A 19,087-nucleotide genomic window follows, 5' to 3' on the forward strand; every position below is an offset into this window, starting at 1 on the left:
CTGGGAAGGTTTGCGAAGGCTGGGAAGGAACAACATTCAATGATGTTCTTGTCAAAAAGTGCCTGGTTGAGCCTGAGCGGTTCGGAGTTCTTCCTAGATGACTATACGTTACCGTATTCAATGCTGGGGTTATAAAAGAGGATCTGATATTGAATGAGCATAGCGTTTTTCTACTTGATGATAGCAGATGTTGGAGCGAGTCCGATGGAAATTGTCGAGTGGAGCCTTTCATATGTTGCTTAATGGCTTCAAAGATCTTTCATTAAATTTTTAGGGTTAAATATGTCTCACTAGCTGACGAAATCTTATCTTTGCGCCATGCCTAAATAGAAGATGAGAATCTCCAATCTAACAAGCAAATGTATTTGACTGTGAAATGTAAACATTTTGTGGATATGCAGCGTATGTCGTTTCTGATTAGTTAGCAAGTGAGAGAGAGAGGCCTCCCAAATAACACTTTCCGTATGTAACTAAGTTCGTGCATCGGAGACAGAAAACCTGGATAGTCCGGATGGCTGGCGCGCGTCTTTTTGAAAGGGTTGCTATGGTAACCATAGCTAATCAGCATTCTACCACGATGGTTGAAATCTTAGCATTAGTAAAAATTGTCGCCAGACACCAACGATTAGAGAAATAAAAAAATGAAAGGAACACGGAATTGAGAAGAATTAGATGTTACGACCGTATATTCCTCACGTATCAGGTTTTAAGATTTATAGTTACTTGTATGATTGTTATGGCGCTTCTTAGCTCTCCTGGAGAAACCCCAGCTGCCAGTACCATTAGGAGCTTAAGCGGCCTGTTCGACAAGAAAGGTCCCTAACGGTAGCAAGTCCTCGATAAAAATAGAGGACTCCGAGATTTTTTTTTATAGGCGATAAAAATGAGAAGCATTGAACACGACAAAACAAACATACAAAACTATTGGCAGATTTCATTTAGGACTCTACTAATATAAGTGCCCCAAATACCGTTCACATATAACCGTACAGCTTTTTTTTTTGAGCAAAGAAAGTTATAGGCAAATAAAAAAAAAAAAAACAGTAAATTTATGGTGAACGTAGCCGAGTGCAGTGTTTTCTAAATTTTATGTCGTCTCGAGAATGATGAAACGAAATAACAAACATTGCATCACTTCAATATCGTCATTATTATTGGAGTGTGAACTATATGTGTTCATCTTACCTGCGACTGCATATGTCGGATGTCAATGAAACTGGTTGGTAAAGCAAGCGGTTACGTTCCTTTTTGGGAGTGAGTGATCAATCACGTACGACGAGAAAGTCACGTTTTGGTATAACAGTTTAACCCCTATCACTGTTGTTCCCTCCTGCCGATAACAACGAGCGTAATTACAACGACTCTTGCGTTATTCAGCGCCATCGCTGGGGCGTATTATTCCTCGATGAGCGTTCTATGCTTGTTTTTGAACGTGTAATACGTTACATTTGTGTAGTATGGCCTTAATGCGGTGAAGATTAGTACTCTGGTGGAGAGGACCGCCAGATTCAATGGCATTGCGTCGACGATAACGGCAACAGGTTTGGCGACAGTACCAATAATGACGACATCGATCGTGCGAAAAGACAGGTAGTGAAGTATTGAGCTACTGCGTATGGGAAGGCTTTCGAAGTCTGCCGAATATCGCAGCGAGGCACGTTGAAGCTTGGAGCGTGCTGAGGCCCTTTACGATTACATTCGCATACTTCTAAGACGAGCATTCTAGCTGGCGGAATAGGTTCTGGCGCTAGTGTGAGTGTCAATCTGATAATAAGTAATAAAGAAAATGAGAAAACATGCATCGAGGTTATTGGGATCTGGCGATAGGTTAAGAAGGCACTCTGCTACATTACACTTTTTGCGCTAAATGACATTTGACTCAAGATCAAAGGAGAAAGATACCTCTCAAAGAAAATGATGCATATATGTATATAGAAAAAGCAGGTTCGTGGCTTATGAACATAATCCCGTTAAACATTTATAAGGGAACTTCTGTTCGTCCAAAACTCCAAACGCTGTTTTTCAGCATTATGCCATACAATGACAATAGAAATCTCGCCTTTTTTTTTTGCTACTCAACAGTGAATTTATGTGCTAACGTATGAAATTAGGCTTCAAGAGGCGCTAGCATCGGTTCATCATTTTAGTTGTTTCCAGCGACAGCACGTTACCTAATGTTTATATGGATATATGCGCTTTGAGAGACGGCCTAAGCAATAAAACGATGTAATAGACCCTCACTTTTCAAAAAACACTTTTTGAGGTCAGACGTACCTGTTAAGGGCATTGTATTCGATTGACGATAACGAAGACAACGTATTAGGAGAGGAGCAGACAATAAAGCCTCGAACTTTCAACCCCCCCCCCCCCCGTCCCCCCGCAAATCGCATACCTGCTACCAACATACGAGCCGTACGTATAAATTTTAATATATGTTAAATCAGTTTAAATATATAGTAGTAGTTCGGGCGTCTTTTGATTCAATCACGGTAGTGGCAGTTTTGTTCATAAGGGTTCAAACTCCTAGATTAACAGATCGGAACTGTGTAGCTTTGTGCTAGTTTCTGTTGGTTTTTCCAGTCGTCTTTGAAATTCATTTGTGCTTTTTGCCGGATAGTTAAGCTTGATTAGACAGTTAAGTTTGTTAAGTTAGATTTGACAAGCTATCTGAATGTTCTTACATCTAATAGTATTCCAGTAAGCATGCACGTGATTGCATTGCTTATGTATATCCAACATAGACGCTATATAGCTCAAGGCAAACACGTAGGTTAACAACCACTCATAGGCCATACAAATACACATAACAGTTGACTTATTTCGTTATACCTGTATGTTACATTGAATATGGCAAAATATGTAGAAATCTACTAAACTACTTATCAAAAACATCTTACTTTAGGAGCTGTAGCAGCATGCCATTGTCTCAAATATTCAAACTTCTTCTCGACGATTCAGTGAGATCAGATGTTGTAATGATCCATACCGCTTCTTCCAGGTCGTACGTGGTTTTTCGCTATATTGGAATCAAGCTTGGTAAAGACTGTGCTCACTAGACCTCGTTCCTAGTGAAACTCGATTTCTACCTTAAGCTTCTCGGACGCCAAATTTCCTAAAAGAGACAAAAAGAAGATCCAGTTGTTGTTGCGCAGCTGTTACGATGATTCGTCGATTCCTGATATCAGTGACTGAGTCACATCCTAAAACTGGGAACTCTGGATTGTGGGGTTTAGAAGAATGCAAGGGAACTAGTAGATCGTTAAAATAAGCACTTTATAAGTGTAATGACCTGTAAGTGGAACCTGAGCGCGGCTGGTTCTTTTTGGTAGCAGTATTGTTCTGTTTCCACTGGCTGCAATGAAAAGCCTCATACGGTGCGACCGGCTTACTGAATACAAGGGGCAATACGGGACTTTATGTAACAGTACAGGAGAAAAGGAGACGAACCGTTCCTGGAGGAGCTTGAAAAGCAAGAAGATCCACGGCCACAAACACGTAGGGTCTATCTACTGAACCGGAAACACGTAGGAGGAACACCTGATCTGTATCGGGCAGAGGACTGACTGGTTAATTTCGTGAGATAATTGCTCATCCCTTCTGAAAATTAGTTGCCAGTCATGAACTTAATTAAGTTATTGCGTGAATAACACTGCTCTCTTTGAGTGAGTTGCTATTGAAACCACAAGCATGCGGTCATCACTAGCTCAGAATTCAGCATTGGCACCTATTACCATGCCGTTCGTTGTTCTCTTAGAGAAAAATCCAATAGCGTCGTTTAAAGTAACGCTTAACGGCTATCAAATGTAAAAAAAGGTGTCGCTGTTCCATGGACCAAAGACAGGTTGAATTTGCTTACACAAAGGCCATCTATTCCCCTCTACCAAACACAAGCACACATCCTTGACACGATCAAATATTGCGTCAGCGAATAAGGAAAGACTTTTTCATAATATGGTAAGTACTGACACGGTGGTATACCATCTATGTCGACACTGTGTCTGCAACGTTATTATCCTGTCAAGATTTTTAACTAGTGTCCGGAGACAAAGAGCAAACGGTTGCTGTTTTGGCTGCTGCGACTGATTTTTTTTAACCCAATCACATGTGACCCCTTTATTCGCGGATTTTTCTTCACTTTTAATGAACGGAACAACGTAAGTACCAAATTACATAGTTTAGTGTTAATTATAAAGTTTTCTCGTACTGAAATCAAAGCAGTAGATCTGGGCGGATTTTTTGAGGTCCTGATACCTAATTTGAAGAGGCTGTCGTACAACGGTGTAGAGAATGCTAATTATACATTTATAAGGAGAACCTAATTTAGCTTAGTATAGGTTAAATTGTGCGGAAGATCTTCCCGTAATATTGCTGTACGTATTAATACCGGGTGTTGGCCCTTGATACTAAAATAACAACCTCTTTAATTTGGACCAAGTATTTAACAGTTCTTGTGGCTCGGATTTTTAACTGTTCCGCAAGGAATCAGAAGTTGTGACCTTATCCAATCTGCTTGACCTGCTCAAAGAACAACATTAATAGACATTATGGTAGTTAAGTCCATTAAGTTCTTAGTTTTCAATTTGAAATGCGTTCTGAAATTTGGTAGCTCCAAAGTTTACGGAAACAAGACAGTAAAAAACCACATTCGCATGATACGAATATACTTGAAGTCTCATAATAATTTTTGGAGTACATGTAGAGGCTACAGGCTGTGGTAGCTAGATTGTAATGAAAAAGGGCGCTGTGGTACGCCTCGCATGTATCAGTTAGTTAAGGGCTTTTACTCTGAGAGCCCTCGTACTTACACGCAAAGTCCTGTGTCATTGCGCTTTGAGTGGATGATCAAGACTTTGTGTTTCCTCATCAACCCTCTTAAAACTTGTGTCGAAAGATGCCCAAAAGTGTTCGCACTCACCATTTTTAAAAACATCTGCAATAAAACACCTTTTTAATATCGTAAGCTTCCGCAAATCAGAATAAAACCCAACTTTGAAAACTGGCAATGTATTCAACAATACTCACTATTGTAAAGACCAAAGAAAGTTCCTTTCCAAGTGGAGTTATATGTGTATGTATTATACATTTTGCAGAAATTCTTGCCCTATCGAAGGCAGACGCGGAGTCTCCTATTTCTCCATCGACGAATGCATATAGGGAAAAGACGTCAAAAGCTGAAGCACCAGAACAAAGGATCTTCTCGAAGTTAGAAAGGTACTTTCCTTGCAGGACAACTCTGCCGGGAAGCTGCTTCCATCAGCTTCATTCGCTGCCCGTCCCGTTGTTTTTCGCGCACTATTGGTAATAACAGCATTTGATAGAGATTAGGGCGCAACCATATAGAGCCCTTATATATTCGCACATCGATAGATGCTATGGTTATAACTAGAATTTCGAAGCTTTGGTTTTAGCACGAGTTAAATATATATCTACACGATCTTACGAATCTTACAAAACGTTATCTTCTTTTCATTTTCTTATCACTACAAAAACGTTTGTACGTGGTAAAAAGTTGTTCTAATGCGGGTTTATTGTTATACGGTCATTGTTACTGAACTAAAAATGTCGTTTTCCGTAATGTTTTGTTTTTTTTTTCACCTTGAATGGAAATACAAAGAAATTAGTCAAATTTCAAGGTCTGTGAAAACTACGAACGCCCTGATTAGAATATTGGCGCGGCCTAATCAATACACTTACCGACGACTGGAGCCTATGGTATAAAAATGCAGGTAAAAATGCTGTGTAACAAACGCTCATAGGTCATCGCTGACTTCATATCAAGATCGTCAGGTTACATACAACGATAGAGTTACGACACCGACTGCGAAGTTCGAGACGATCATTCCGAGCATTTGTGAGCGTTCACTGAATGTTTTCATTGCTAATAAGTCATATAACCTATCTCAATGCAACTATGTCAGTCAACTTAGCTGAATTCTATTGAATACATACGTACGTATTACGTAAAAAAAAAGTGCTAATTTTTTACGGGCGATCATAGTGCGGTGAGCAAGCCATTCGTTAAACTAAGGCCTTGAAACTTGTCAGCCCTTTGCAAATTCATCATTACGAAGCGAGCCTACTTTTTACGCTATATTAACATAAGTAATCTCTCAGTCGCGTCTGAAGAAGCAATGAATACAATTAGTGGTTTAAAAACATCCCTCCAGAACATGTACGGAGGCAAGTCCGCAATATCGCTTCGTTTGCATCGCTTCGTAGAAATCTATTTATACAAACATTATCTATTTTACAGTACTGCTTCGACAATTTGAAAAATATATGTACCGAAGTGTGTTGTACATTACTAATGGCAGTATCTTTGCGCTTAGTAATAAGAATAACAAAGTAAATTACATATTTCCGTTTATGCGTGGACATGCCGCATAAAGGGAGTTGATTACTCTTCTGACTGAGGCAATACAGTGCGTTCTTACGAACGCAACCTTTAGAGTAAACCCGACGTAAAAGGAGAACTGTCAACGGCTGTTGTTAGACCCGTTTAGATGCCGTCTTTGTCTCGTGGTAGCTTTGTCCAGCTATTAGCGGATGTGGGCAGGCCTCTGAGTTAAAGCAAATGTAGAGAAATAATATTGAGATGAAAATTGGCGTACCGGTTGCATTCAGCTAAATATGTCACGAGAGGCTGAATGCGTTCTTTTTAGGGGGGAGGGGGGTCCTGTGAGGTGGTAAGGGGTATCTGATATAGCATCGACTGAAAAAGAAGAATACAGTGTAGTAAGGCGATGGGTTACCGCACGAATAGGGCTATTTTTTTACTCGGGTCATCTAGGCGACCGTTCGTAAACCTGGAGAAAGTTGGAACACAAGCAGTGTCCCTGACGTTAGCCTAGTAGGCCGGCTGAGTAGGTGAACACCAGCCGGCCACATGAACTCTAGAAACATCTCTTTCTATTTGCACTTTACCACTACTAAAACTAGACTTTCCCCAGTTAGGATTTGCGATTTTTCTACTCTTGGGAATTATCTCAGTACAGCCTCAGCGGGGAGGGACGTAGTTTTCTCGTCGTTGTTTATCCTCAGCTTTTCGGTAAACAGTTTTTTGCTTCCGGAAAGAAAGCCATTTGCATCGTTTTCCTCTACATGCAATAACCAGTTTGTCTACTGTGCTCAGCCAATTTCGTTTAGAAGCTACGATGACGATAAAGACGATGAGAAAGGTGACGTTGATTCTATTCTCCAGTAGTAGCGGCCTTCAATAGTTTCGAAGACCCAACTCGTTGTCACAAACGAACGAGTTGAGCCCCTAGTGATAAAAAAAAATTGTGTATGACGTTTTTTGGCTCACCCTACATCCGCGATATCCATACACGCGATTCCGCAGTCTCTGGACGCCTCTGTGTTCTAGATACATTTATCTAGATAGTGTACGCTGCTGCTCGCAATTCATATTGCGTTCTGATAACGAGTGCGTGTACCAACACTCTATATGTAACACCGAGGACGCTTATAGTGCTGCTAACGATTTCAATTAATTTATAATATTTTTACATTTTAACGATTTCCAGATTCATGCGGGCCAATATGCTAAAGTGCCTTCTAAAACGCGTAAGCAAAAAAAGCTAGATCTTTGAGCTATACTGGAACAAATGTTTGATTTCTATGGCAATCTTTGATCTGAATAAATGTCTACAACGAAACCCGTTATTTATACCAGCTTTGCCTAATACTTGTTATGTATTTTTCAAAATAACACTTAGTCGTCCATGCTTTTGTATGTAACTTCAGTTTCCAAGCTCGCTGTAATTTTTGTCCTCTCGTTTCGTCGTCGCCGATTACCGGATTCGCTTTCCGTTAGGTTTCTTTTATCGGTGTTCCCCTTTTGCCCAATTTTCCAGAACGCTCATCGCCCATTCTTTGTATGCTTCCAGCTCCTATAGTCTCGTGCCCACAAAAAGTTTCAGCCCCGCGCTCGAGCCATGCCCGCGATGCAGAAAGCTGCCAAAGTGTTCCATCAAATTAAAAGCATAGGGGCAGCCGCCAAGGAACAAGATCGCGTGTGAAGTGGCCTACAGCGAGAACGTCCAACAGCGGTAACAAAAGCAGGAATAGGCAGAAGCATTGTTAGAAGAATCGAAAGCAGCGTTTGCGGGGGTAGCGGTGGTGGTGGCGGCGACTGAGGTACCCGCAGCGCAGGGGCAGACGACAATGAAAAAGAAATCCGTAGTTTAGTCCTTTCCTTCGGTGGGTTTTTGTTCTTTCTCATCCCGTTGGTTTGTTGACGTCACTGCGTCAACGATTCTTGTATCAGCAGTAACAGCGGCACGATAGCCGATCAACCAGCCGGTGAGTTCCCTCGCTAAGAAAGCACGGCAAGTCTGTTTGTCGCTTCCCATGTAACAGCACCGACGGCTGCTGCTGTTATTGTTACTGCTGTAGCAGTAATAGCCTGTGCGGGTCGGTTCGCTGCCGTCCCCACCAATGACCTACCAGCTCGCACAGGCGATCGCTCCCGCCGTTGTCGGAATGCCTCGGCCCACGGCAAGCGAGCAAGATAACGCAATGTGATAAACGGAATAACAAGGTTGCGAGTGCAGGACAAAGGAAGAGAATGAAAGTTGAACACCGGACTTCGATCGTCTAAAGAATGAGGCGGAAGTGTGTAGCTCGAAACCGGCGTTTCTACTTAGTAGGGAATGGGCGATGAAATGAACGGTGAGTACGCATGCCGGTTGTGGTATATCCTGCGTAAGCCAACTACCAAACAATCGGGGCAAAATCGTGCCACTTCGTTGTGCGCTCAGAAGCTCCGGTATTAACGAAACTAATGGCGGCAGGTCAGCCAGACAGGATCCTACTCAATGGTATCAGGACGAGTCGTCCGATTCGCGGCCAAAGCTAGGTGCAAAAAAAGGAAGACTATGGTAATACAGCAGCGGCAGCAGCGTCAGAGCTTTTCTCCTGCAAAGCTTTCCTCATGCTGATAACAAGGCTGATCCCTCTCTGGCTCTCCTTTGCGTTGCTCTGTGAAATATTCACTGGCATCAACAGTACACATGCACGCTGCCGACGCTAGACGTGGCAGGCGACAACGATGCCATTAGCGATGGTAACAACAACAACATGTACGCTGTTGATGCCAGTGACCCTCGAGTATAAACAGTATGTGCAAAACACGATCAAATAAAGACAGCTTTTAACGAACAAAGACATGGCAGACAGTTAGGGAGCCTCCTTGATACAAGCAAACTCACCCGAACAGATCACTGCAATAGCAAACAACTAAAAGATTGTTTATACATCTATATTCTCAAACAGAAAGTTATATAACGTGGACAAGGGTAGTTAGGTGGGTTATATGATGTAGTCATTGCAAGGATAAATAAAGTACTTCAGGCGTAATTTTACGTTCACAGGTTCACGTAGCTTCAGACAGACGTTCGTGGCAGAAAAATTCAACCGCGTGTACGAGATTGCATTTCTGGCTCATGTCCTCGATTTTTCATTGACACAGAGCCGAAACAATGAAGAATCGAAGATTGCTATGTTTACAATAAGTGAACAATGCTGGCACAAATTAGAAGGGGTCGATACTCGATATTTTTGGGATAGATCGCTAGCTTACATCTGGGCAATCCACCTTCCCCTATCGAAAGAGAAATCGCCTGGCTTTTATATAGACTTTACCGTACAGCGTCTTCGTAACATACTTCTTGTCCAGCCTGTAACACATTAGCTCGATGTTAGGGCCATTAGTCACTAGTGAGCGGGGTCCGTGTGCTTTTCAAGCTAAAGTACGCGTGTTTGTAACAATGTTTTTTTGTTTGTTTTCTGTGCTCAACGATATTATTGGTTGTCCGCAATAATAGGGCCATCGTTTCTGGATCTAGTTGGCGTGTCTTTTACAAATGCGCTTACTAACTTCTATTTTGTGTAGAATCTTGCTTTATCTGTTAAAGAAGACCCCGGGACTCCAACCTGAATTCCAAATCATCCGATAATCCTGCGTATAAATTAATTGGGTTTTCGCGCAAATAAGCGTTTTCATACATATACCGGGTGTATATCGTATGTGTTTTTCTATCTGTCAAGATTCGTTCGAAAGTTAGCTGTCCAAAAGGCCAGTTGCACGTGTGTTATTCGAGTTCTATTAGGCATTATTCTATGGATCTCAAAAAGGGACATAGTATCTCGTTAACATTATCTAGTACGCGTCCTTTCTTCAATAGATCCTCATGAGTGCCTGAAGAAGCCCGTTAATTACTTTGTAAGTAATATGATGATAGAAGTATGCAGTTTGCGCCAATATAAATCACAAATGGCAAAGATAGACGAGAAGTGTTCTTATAGTTTACCTTAGCGGCTGCTGCTGTCGTTACCCGATTTTCATTTTTCATTGTCTCGACGTTTCTTTTAGGACCCGCTCCTGTACAGTAATGTATTGCGCAAGTAGGACACAAGGGTGGTACTATTATTGTGATCTGTCGCCAGAAGCTCCTGAATAAACGAACGGTCCGTAGAATCGACGAACGTCGCCAAAAGCTGAAAGAAAGGGATTTGACAGATAAAAGAAAGACACACGGCTGAATAAGCTTATGTTTGCAACGCCTCACCCGTAGCTGCATACGTCGGGTACTGCTAACAGCTCCGTAGATCCTTAAAGAAGACACGAAAACACAGGTGAATAGGTTCAGATAATGTGGAAAGAGTATAGGCATGGTACATAAAAGGTCTTCTAGGCCGTAGAAAAAAGTGTCACTAAGTAAATTCAACAACAACTACCACGAGGCAAGAGGAAGGGGGAGGGGTAAACATAAAGTTGGGTGTATTTTTAAGTAATGATGATGATGATGATGATGATTTTTGAGATATTATTGCAGATACCAATGACTAATCGATGTATACTGTTATTAGGATTTGTGAGTTTTAAGCAGTTGTCCTTTTCGGCATGTCCTAAGCTCACCAGAGGCGCAAAGCCGAAATAAGCCCCTGTGTTGCCTGCTGGTGCGATAGACACGGCGTAACGGTCATTGCAACTACCGTCCGGTGCTAACCATAAAGCCACCTTGAGGATACGACATTCGTTACTCTAGTTTGGCTAGAAGTATAGCTTCAGGGAGGTCTGCGCACAGGAGACGCTAAGGCCCATAGTGTGTGTACAAATCTCATAGTGAACAAGAACTGTAATGTAGTATGCTCGCTGTAGATGCTCCCGTCGGTGGTCGCAAAGTCTGAGTGTGTAGAGCTTTTCGAAAAAAAAAAAAGCACGTTGAATAGAATATTGGCGTAGGTAGCAGCCTGATTTCCCATACGATTCACGCGCTTCCCACCTTTGAGTGTTAATATCTCAGTTTCCAGTACGTTACTGAAGTAAAGAATTTGCACCCAACGTGTGGAGCCAGAGAACGTCACTGATTTGCTATCGTATTTACACAAGCGTATCCGCCTCTTCTGTTTACGTAACACCGAGAAAAGAGATGCGAAGTAAATCCTTACAAACACTGATGAACCTCCTGAATACCAGAGGGAGCATCTAATGCAATGGACGATGGTTCTGAGGTTAATGTTGGAGGGCATCAATATCAGTGCAAGGCAGTGAGTGAGCCAGGAATTTACACTGAGTGTTCGCTTGTGGAAAGTATTTATCTAATACTTTTTACTTAAAGTATGGATACCTTTTCTAACGAAAAGAAAAATATTACAGGGTCAACAGCTGTTTAATAAGCTTCAGTTGTGCCTATTTAATCAGAGAAAACAGAAAAAAAATCAGAAGAAGTAACTACAGTAACAGCCAAGCATGTTAATTTCGAGCTGAGAGCTCTGTCTTTATATATATATATATATATATTTACTTCAGTGTAGTGTGCTAAATTTTAAGAATTACGAAGTTGCCCAGCTGTGTAGCGATCACATAAATATTTATAAAATATTATATCTACTTTTTGTCTGTTTTAAGCGGTTAATAGCGACAGGAGCACGACAGTCACGGAAACCAAAACTATATATAACCAACATGAAGCCCACATATGCCTTTATTATCTAGCTGTCCCTTTTATAGGATTGTATAACTTATTTTACGGATATACATAGTGGTAGTGATTGTACTAGTTACAAAAAAGACGCCATATGGACTTTATTTTTACAGATTCCAGACATAGCTGTGTCTATGTTGCTTACAAACGGCCAACAGGATAGAGTCTTAGTCATCGACTAGCTGCTAAGCAACAGCTATAATCCGACCATCCCCTTGATACTCACGCTAAACCCAAAAACTACTGGGTGAAGCCTTGCAAAAGAAGAAGTCTTCTAGAGAAACTGTGGTTACCTTTGGAAAGAGATGAGGGAAGGATATTAGCAAAAGGATTGTTGTACATCTTCTTTAAGACAAGATGCCTTGGGAGGGCACGCTCCTTTGTGTGCTTACTGTCATCGACACAACAGGCGGTTGTAAGCTTACTTGCTCGTACCCCCTGCTAGAATCTTCCCTTCAGTGAATCTTTTCAAGTGATTAGCTAATGCAATAGCTGCTGGTCCCTAGGGGGCATTTTTCTACTGCTCGAATAGTTTCTACAGAAAAAAGAGGCAGACAGCTCTTTAGAGGTCTGTACCACGCCATTTTACACACACAAACAGTGTGCGTATCTATGCAATCAGGTAACAAGCATAACGTTATTCAATAAGCTAGGTTTCTCATTTCATCGAACGCTTCTGTGGAAACTAGGCTTGTTTGGTAAAGTTTATAACAAAACAAGAGACAATGATACGGTAATTTCACTAGTTTAATAGAAATCTGGGGATTAGATAATGCATCTTTTAGACATAGCCATATTCCACATGTATCTAGAACTGGTGTGATGTTTAGCGAGCTCTACAAATACTGCACGTTTCCAAAGCATACAAGGGACTAAAAACTATGAATAATTGAAAAATGGAATATCAAGTTCCGGAGAAGGTTCGCATAGTTCCAATATCGCATATTTCTATATTTAGTATCTTCTATATACATAAAAAATAAGAACTTTTATCGGCTCCTTTTAATTCTAAGCCATTCTAGGCTTTCCAAACGCAGGACAACTTTGTCAGAAGTATATTAAACAGCAGCCGTACAACGGTGCCTCTAAATGATACATCGCTTTGCCTTCTCTATTATCTTTTCTGTTATTATCTTTTGTGAAGCCATATAGCAGAGATGAGATGCGAATTGATTCCATTCATTCCGGACGCGTCTGTGGCCTGATCCATTGCGGAACCTTTTAAGTTATTCACCTTTCCTTCGCGTAAAGCCTACCGGACAGTTATCGCAAAACCTGGTCCTTCTATCCAAGAGTTGGATCACGCTTCCTAACTGGGTCTCACTCCTGCTTACATGAAACAGAATACACACTCTCTACTCATATCTTGCCATTCTCACTTCTTCGTTTTTTACGAACTTTTCCATCTAGATTTCCAACTCAGTCAGTCGTGAAGGACCAGCGGCGTCAACAGAAGCAACCGGCTGCGGAGGAGGCAACAACAAGCGAGGACCTCTTCATTTTGCATGGATTGATCCATTTCCCATCGTCGCCGTCGATTCAGACCACCGAAACCGACGCACGCAAACGCACAGCAATCCACGAAAGCAACAACAGTCGAAGACGAACAGAGTTGCTGCGAGGTGAGTGCAGTTGCCGTAACGTGTCGCAGGCGGTCTTCTTGAGGACAAACTCGACCTCTGTCCTTGCAACAAAAGCACCCCCTCACCTCCTTTGCGCGTCTCCGCCTTCTCTTTTACTGAAAGTGTCCTGTAAAGCGCTTTTTACTCCTGAAGATGGACCCAGGTACCATAAGCAGTACCTGTCCTTTGGAAACCGTTTGTGAGCCTGTTTGAAAGCAGAGCAGCGCAGCCGTCAACCTGCCGAAATTGACCCTGTATCACTTTTTACGCTTTGAAGCACATACACACAACTCACAGAAGAGAAATGACGCTCTGCGGGGATGCATAGCATAGCTGGCAGCAGCCATATCGCGGTAGTTGGCCTCGATATTGATGTCAGTCACGAAAATTGACAACGTTGCAGTACTTCTCAAACCCTTGCCTCCTTTAACCTTACAGCAGCATCTAGTTTGCCGCCAAGGGGAGTTCTGTTGATTCTTTTTTTGACTCCCCGATTCCCTAGCTTGCCGAACGGAAACATTGACCCCCTGCCCACCCTCTTCATGTGTCGCTAGCGTCGAAAGCATCGTTATCTTATCGTACGACAATAAATTCAGTTTTGCGACGGCGGATCGCTACTACCGCCGCCACCGTTTCGTCGCAGTTCAAACCTTAAAAGATGAGAAGTAAAGGCAGCAAGCAGCTGCTTGTTCGGGTCAATACCACCGTGTGCAGCGGGTGCACATATAGACAGACACGAATAAAACAGAAACCTTTACGAATAACCTAATATATAGGCGAATAAATAGATATTAGGACAAGGACGCGAGGTGACATTAAATATGGGGAAGCCTCGTTGCAGGAGCAATTTCGAACAGCAAATAAGCGAAAGACGTGTGCTTGCAAAAGACATATACAACGGCTTCATTTACAACATGAGGGCTACTGCCTCATCATTGTGACGCTATCAACCGGGATTGCAGACATCAACAATCCCTGCGCACTGATAATGATGAGCTGGTGATAATAACAGAAACTATACTAAATCGTGCAATAGGCTTAACAAAGGAACTTTATTTATTTCTTTACTAAAGAAATTAATCTTGAATTACGAATAGGAAAAGTTGTCGTGGCAGTTCAGACCTATCACAGTAACAAGTAATGTTCAACCTGCGCCAAACAAACTTAGCTTGCTCGTCACAAGTTACTCTGCAAAGTCAATGAATAGGAGTTATTTAGCATACATATAGTATGCTCAACATCGGTGCAGCAATACTTTAGGTTTTTACAAAAGAGGTGTTCTTTAAATTTATTAATAACGAGATTAATAACGACTAGATGTATATATATATATATATACAGGATATAAAGATAGATAAATCTTACCTATATATAGTGTTCATTCTGAATATAACAATTCTATACACATCATCCCTTTAACCCCGTAACCTGCCCTCGTATAAAGATAATAATCAACAAAAAGATATAAACAAATGTAATAAAATCATGCAGATAAATTATCGCATACATAGCATGATTCTACTGTTACGATGGGTAGACGTTGTATCTCCTGCTTTACATGGAAAGGATTTTGACGCACCGTGTATACACGACACGAATCAAACGGATCATAACGCAGTCAACTGCACACATGCGCACATGTCCACATATATACAGAGAAGTGGAGTAAAATGGCAGGGAACTAAGTCCTTAAAACGGACTAGGACCTCACTGCCCATCGGTGTGCTTTTTCTGGGGTTATAATATCGCGGTCGCTTGCTGAAAACTGTCTTGGGAAGAGGCACAGGCGCAAGGTTATGAGGCCTTCGTAACGAGCAGTCAGTCCTCTATTTACGCAAAAGCCTGTCTCCCCATAAAGGGAACCGCTGGTGAAACGTAACCATCGACTAAACAGTAGCAAAATAGGGGCCATCCTTATAGCGTAATATAAACATCCTCTTTTCTTCTAGAGAATGACAACGGAATAAGCATTGGCTCCCGAACTATTCGACTAGAGCCACATTTAGTTGTAGTAGTAAGATAGTGACGATAAGCCAATGATCTATTGTACTTACCATAACATGTGACCTGTCAAAGCAGGTGAATCTGTAGACGGCGCGCAATATACAAAAGTTCTTCATAAAAATTTAGCTAAATAATACTAAAGCATTTTCGATATTGTATTCACAGCTAGATCTACTTTTTATAATCCGTATAATGTAAACCTCGTCTTTTTTGCAAAAATTCACTGCAGAAGTGCAGGTGATGATAATTAACTAAAAAATTATTACGTCTTCCATTAGCTTTTTAAATCGATCGACCGATCTCACGCATCGCTTCATCAGGAGATAGCTAAACACCCAGCTCCCTTACTATAGCATATAATTATATCAATTACACCTAGTTCACGTTTTAGAACACTGAACACGTCCTATTGATCATTTCATTTCACGAAGGCGAAATGGCAATTTTGTCTTTATTAGAAGGTTGAAGCATCTTTCACTACAAACTTCCTCTTCCGTGCCCCGGAAGTCTCAGTTACATATCAAGAAAAAGCGTCGTGTACTTCCTGAGTACTGAGGAGATGACATACTGATGTGAACGTGTTGGCTTGTCCTTCAAGGGAATACAGACTGTTCTCTAGGAACGCACGGCGTAATTACAGTGCTTCGCACCAATGCCTTGTTCTCCTACTGCGTGTCGCTACGATGAGCTCCTGTTGTTCTAAACAGCCGATCAACCATTCGTAACTGCAATACTAGAGGCACCTCGAGGTGAATCCGAGGTAAATGTTCTCGGCCAGCCTGATGTGGACTAAAAAGGTGTAGAAGGTTGATGGTAAAAACGGCGGTGACCGACAGCAGCAACAGCCTCCTCGATGAATCCAATATGATAATGATGTACCTTTCTTCGATTACTGGATTTGCCGCACGCTGCGTTTGGGTTCTCCATCTGAGGTCATCAAGACTTCATCTGCCTAAAACCGCAACGGCCTCGAGCGCTCTCTGCTGCTGGCCGAGCGCTCGACCGACGCACGTACCGTCTCCTATCACCATCGCTACCGCCACTTCGCTGACAAATAAACGCCTGCCATGGCCGTGCACACAAATGGCGAAAATAGCCTGTATCATTATGGGTTCCTAGGCGGGTTTCCTAAGAAATCTATGCTTTGGAAATATAACAAATAATGGCATATCTAATAACGGCAAATAATATCATCTACACATGCGATATATCGTATTTGGGGTGAGCTTGTTCTAGAGAAAAGGTTCTACGTGCGCAATGAGAGGGTAACAGATTGACAAGGACTAAAAGTTTTCACCAGGTCAAGGCCTTCAAAAACGGGCGGTATAGTAGCATTGCGAGTAAGCCCACAACGGTCACGGCATGTAAAATGCTGATTAATATAATCTTTATAATTGATTAAATCGATTGAATTACAACCATTCTATGCAAGTTTTTGCCTAGCTGTTATCTGTTACTAGCGTGTACTGCAAGAGTGATATGGGCAAAATTTTAAAAGCAATACACATCAGGTAAATAAAAACTAGGTTGTGTCCATAAATAAAAGTCAACAATTTTTCGAAAGTTTTCATTTGTTAGTCCTGTTATATATGCTGAAATTATAATCTGCCTATTTCCAAACAGGTATCAGGAAGAAAGTGACCGGTGATCCGTAATCCTCTAATTCTCAAAAAGAGTGTGCATACTGTATGAAGGATTTGGCGTTAAATAATCATGTTAAACAATAGGATCTTGTCTCTGTGTTTGCCGAGTGAATTCTAGAAGATGATCGAATCTAGAACGCCGGTGGCAAAAGCTACTAAGTATAAAAAACACCGATAGACACATGACCTTGCTAAGATATTAATTAGTAAAGAGAAAGAAAAAAAGATAAGACTGTACGTTTTGTTGAAATGAACCTCTAATATGTAGGAAGGCTCTATATATACATATGCAGAGCCATAGTTCAATGTTCAAATGGTGACCAGCTGCATTGAGTAATTTATTTACTGCTTCCAAGATAGCCAACAACTTTGAAGAGAAATAAAGATCTGTTGCGAGTTGTAGGATGTCGTAACCCCCCAAATGTCTCTATGACAGCAAAACTTTTGCTATAGTAGTAGTAGCGACATTCAGAAAGTAGGCAAGGGGCAAAAAAGAATCGACTTCGTTTTGGAAGCTGTTACAAAACGATGTGAGATCATTCAGGCAATTTTCTTTTAATCTCGCGTATTTTTCTTTGCTCGCGTTTCCTTGAAAGTGTCACCGATCCACAATAGTTAACTTCCACTTTCTTTGTTGCCATTAGTAAAGTCGTTCTTGGAATGACGGGACAATATAAAGCCCATTGTAACTGAGATATTTTTCTAGTGATCATTTTGTAAAAAAAAGGTCTAGCCTGATCTAGAAATGAGAAAGTTCACCATCACAAGTTTCATCCAAGCCTCTTTTCGATACGACAGTCCTCCGAGTAAGACATGCTTGCCTAAAAAATCGTATTATCAAATCCGGAAATCAGTCTTTCTTTCGATGCTAAAAAACATAGTAACTCCAGTAAATATTAGCGCAGATAGTCTATAGGTAGAGCCGAGACGCGTCTTGTCTGCGCACACCTTTACTTAAAATTACTGCTTGCCTATAATGCTGTTCTATAATTGGTATCATCGACTATTGGAAGTAATTTTCCAGCTCGCTAGTTATGATGCTATTTTCCAAAAGGGTCCTGAAACCTCAATTTCAGCAAACTGTATCAGAGAGAAACTTTGTATCAGATTGGGATTTTTAATAAAGAACATTTTAAGGAGAGGTCATTCAAGTAAAATAGAGAAATTCACTAATTTTCTAATCCTTACAAAAGTGAATCTTCCTTTGTGGTCCTCCGACTGAAGTTCCTATACCTTTGGCGGCGTAAGTCACTTTAGACTAACTATGTCTTTAGAGAGACCATCGACTGTATTATTGTGTGTATAAAAGAATGACCAGAGGTCACTATCTACGCTGCAAGAAACGGGGACGGGCAGGTTTCTATACGTAAGGACCAGTGTCGTTTGCTTAGCCTCTTTTCTTCGTTAGTACGTTTGCGCATGACTAACTTAAAATCAAGTCAATAAGTAAAAGCTTTCGGAAGATCGATAGACAGTATAAACCATTTTAGTCTTTGTTTGAATTAATTTTTATGAACTAAAACGTATATGAGAGTTCGTATCGTAACTGAACCGTTAGCTGTTCTATACTATATATATTCACGTTACCCAATAAACTTGTCCTCATAATGATCAAATAGCAGCGGCAGATTTCTGCCTATCGACAGTTATATAGATATAATTTAAGATAAAGTAAACAAATGGTTGAAACAACAACAGGCCATTTGTGGAAAGGTCCGACAGTCGGATTAAAATAATATACAATGGCTAACCTCTCACTCGTTACCAAAGATAGAGTTATCTCACGCTTTCCTTTGTTCATAATCCTATTCAACATTGATTGGATGGT

General features: G+C 41.2%; 1 long non-coding RNA gene across 1 annotated transcript; it reads right to left on the reverse strand.

Annotated features, from left to right (window-relative positions):
- Positions 1-1,067: 1,067 nt before the first annotated feature.
- LOC147753314 (uncharacterized) lies at positions 1,068-3,370 on the reverse strand. Its single transcript, XR_015311589.1, has 3 exons — positions 3,290-3,370; positions 2,898-3,112; positions 1,068-1,764 (listed from the first exon to the last, which is right to left on the reverse strand). It is a non-coding gene; the product is annotated as an uncharacterized LOC147753314 (long non-coding RNA).
- Between the last annotated feature and the right edge of the window lie 15,717 nt (positions 3,371-19,087).

The sequence above is a fragment of the Varroa jacobsoni genome, unplaced genomic scaffold (assembly GCF_002532875.2).
Source record: "Varroa jacobsoni isolate VJ856 unplaced genomic scaffold, vjacob_1.0 scaffold_567, whole genome shotgun sequence".
NCBI classification, from domain to species: Eukaryota; Metazoa; Arthropoda; class Arachnida; order Mesostigmata; family Varroidae; genus Varroa; species Varroa jacobsoni.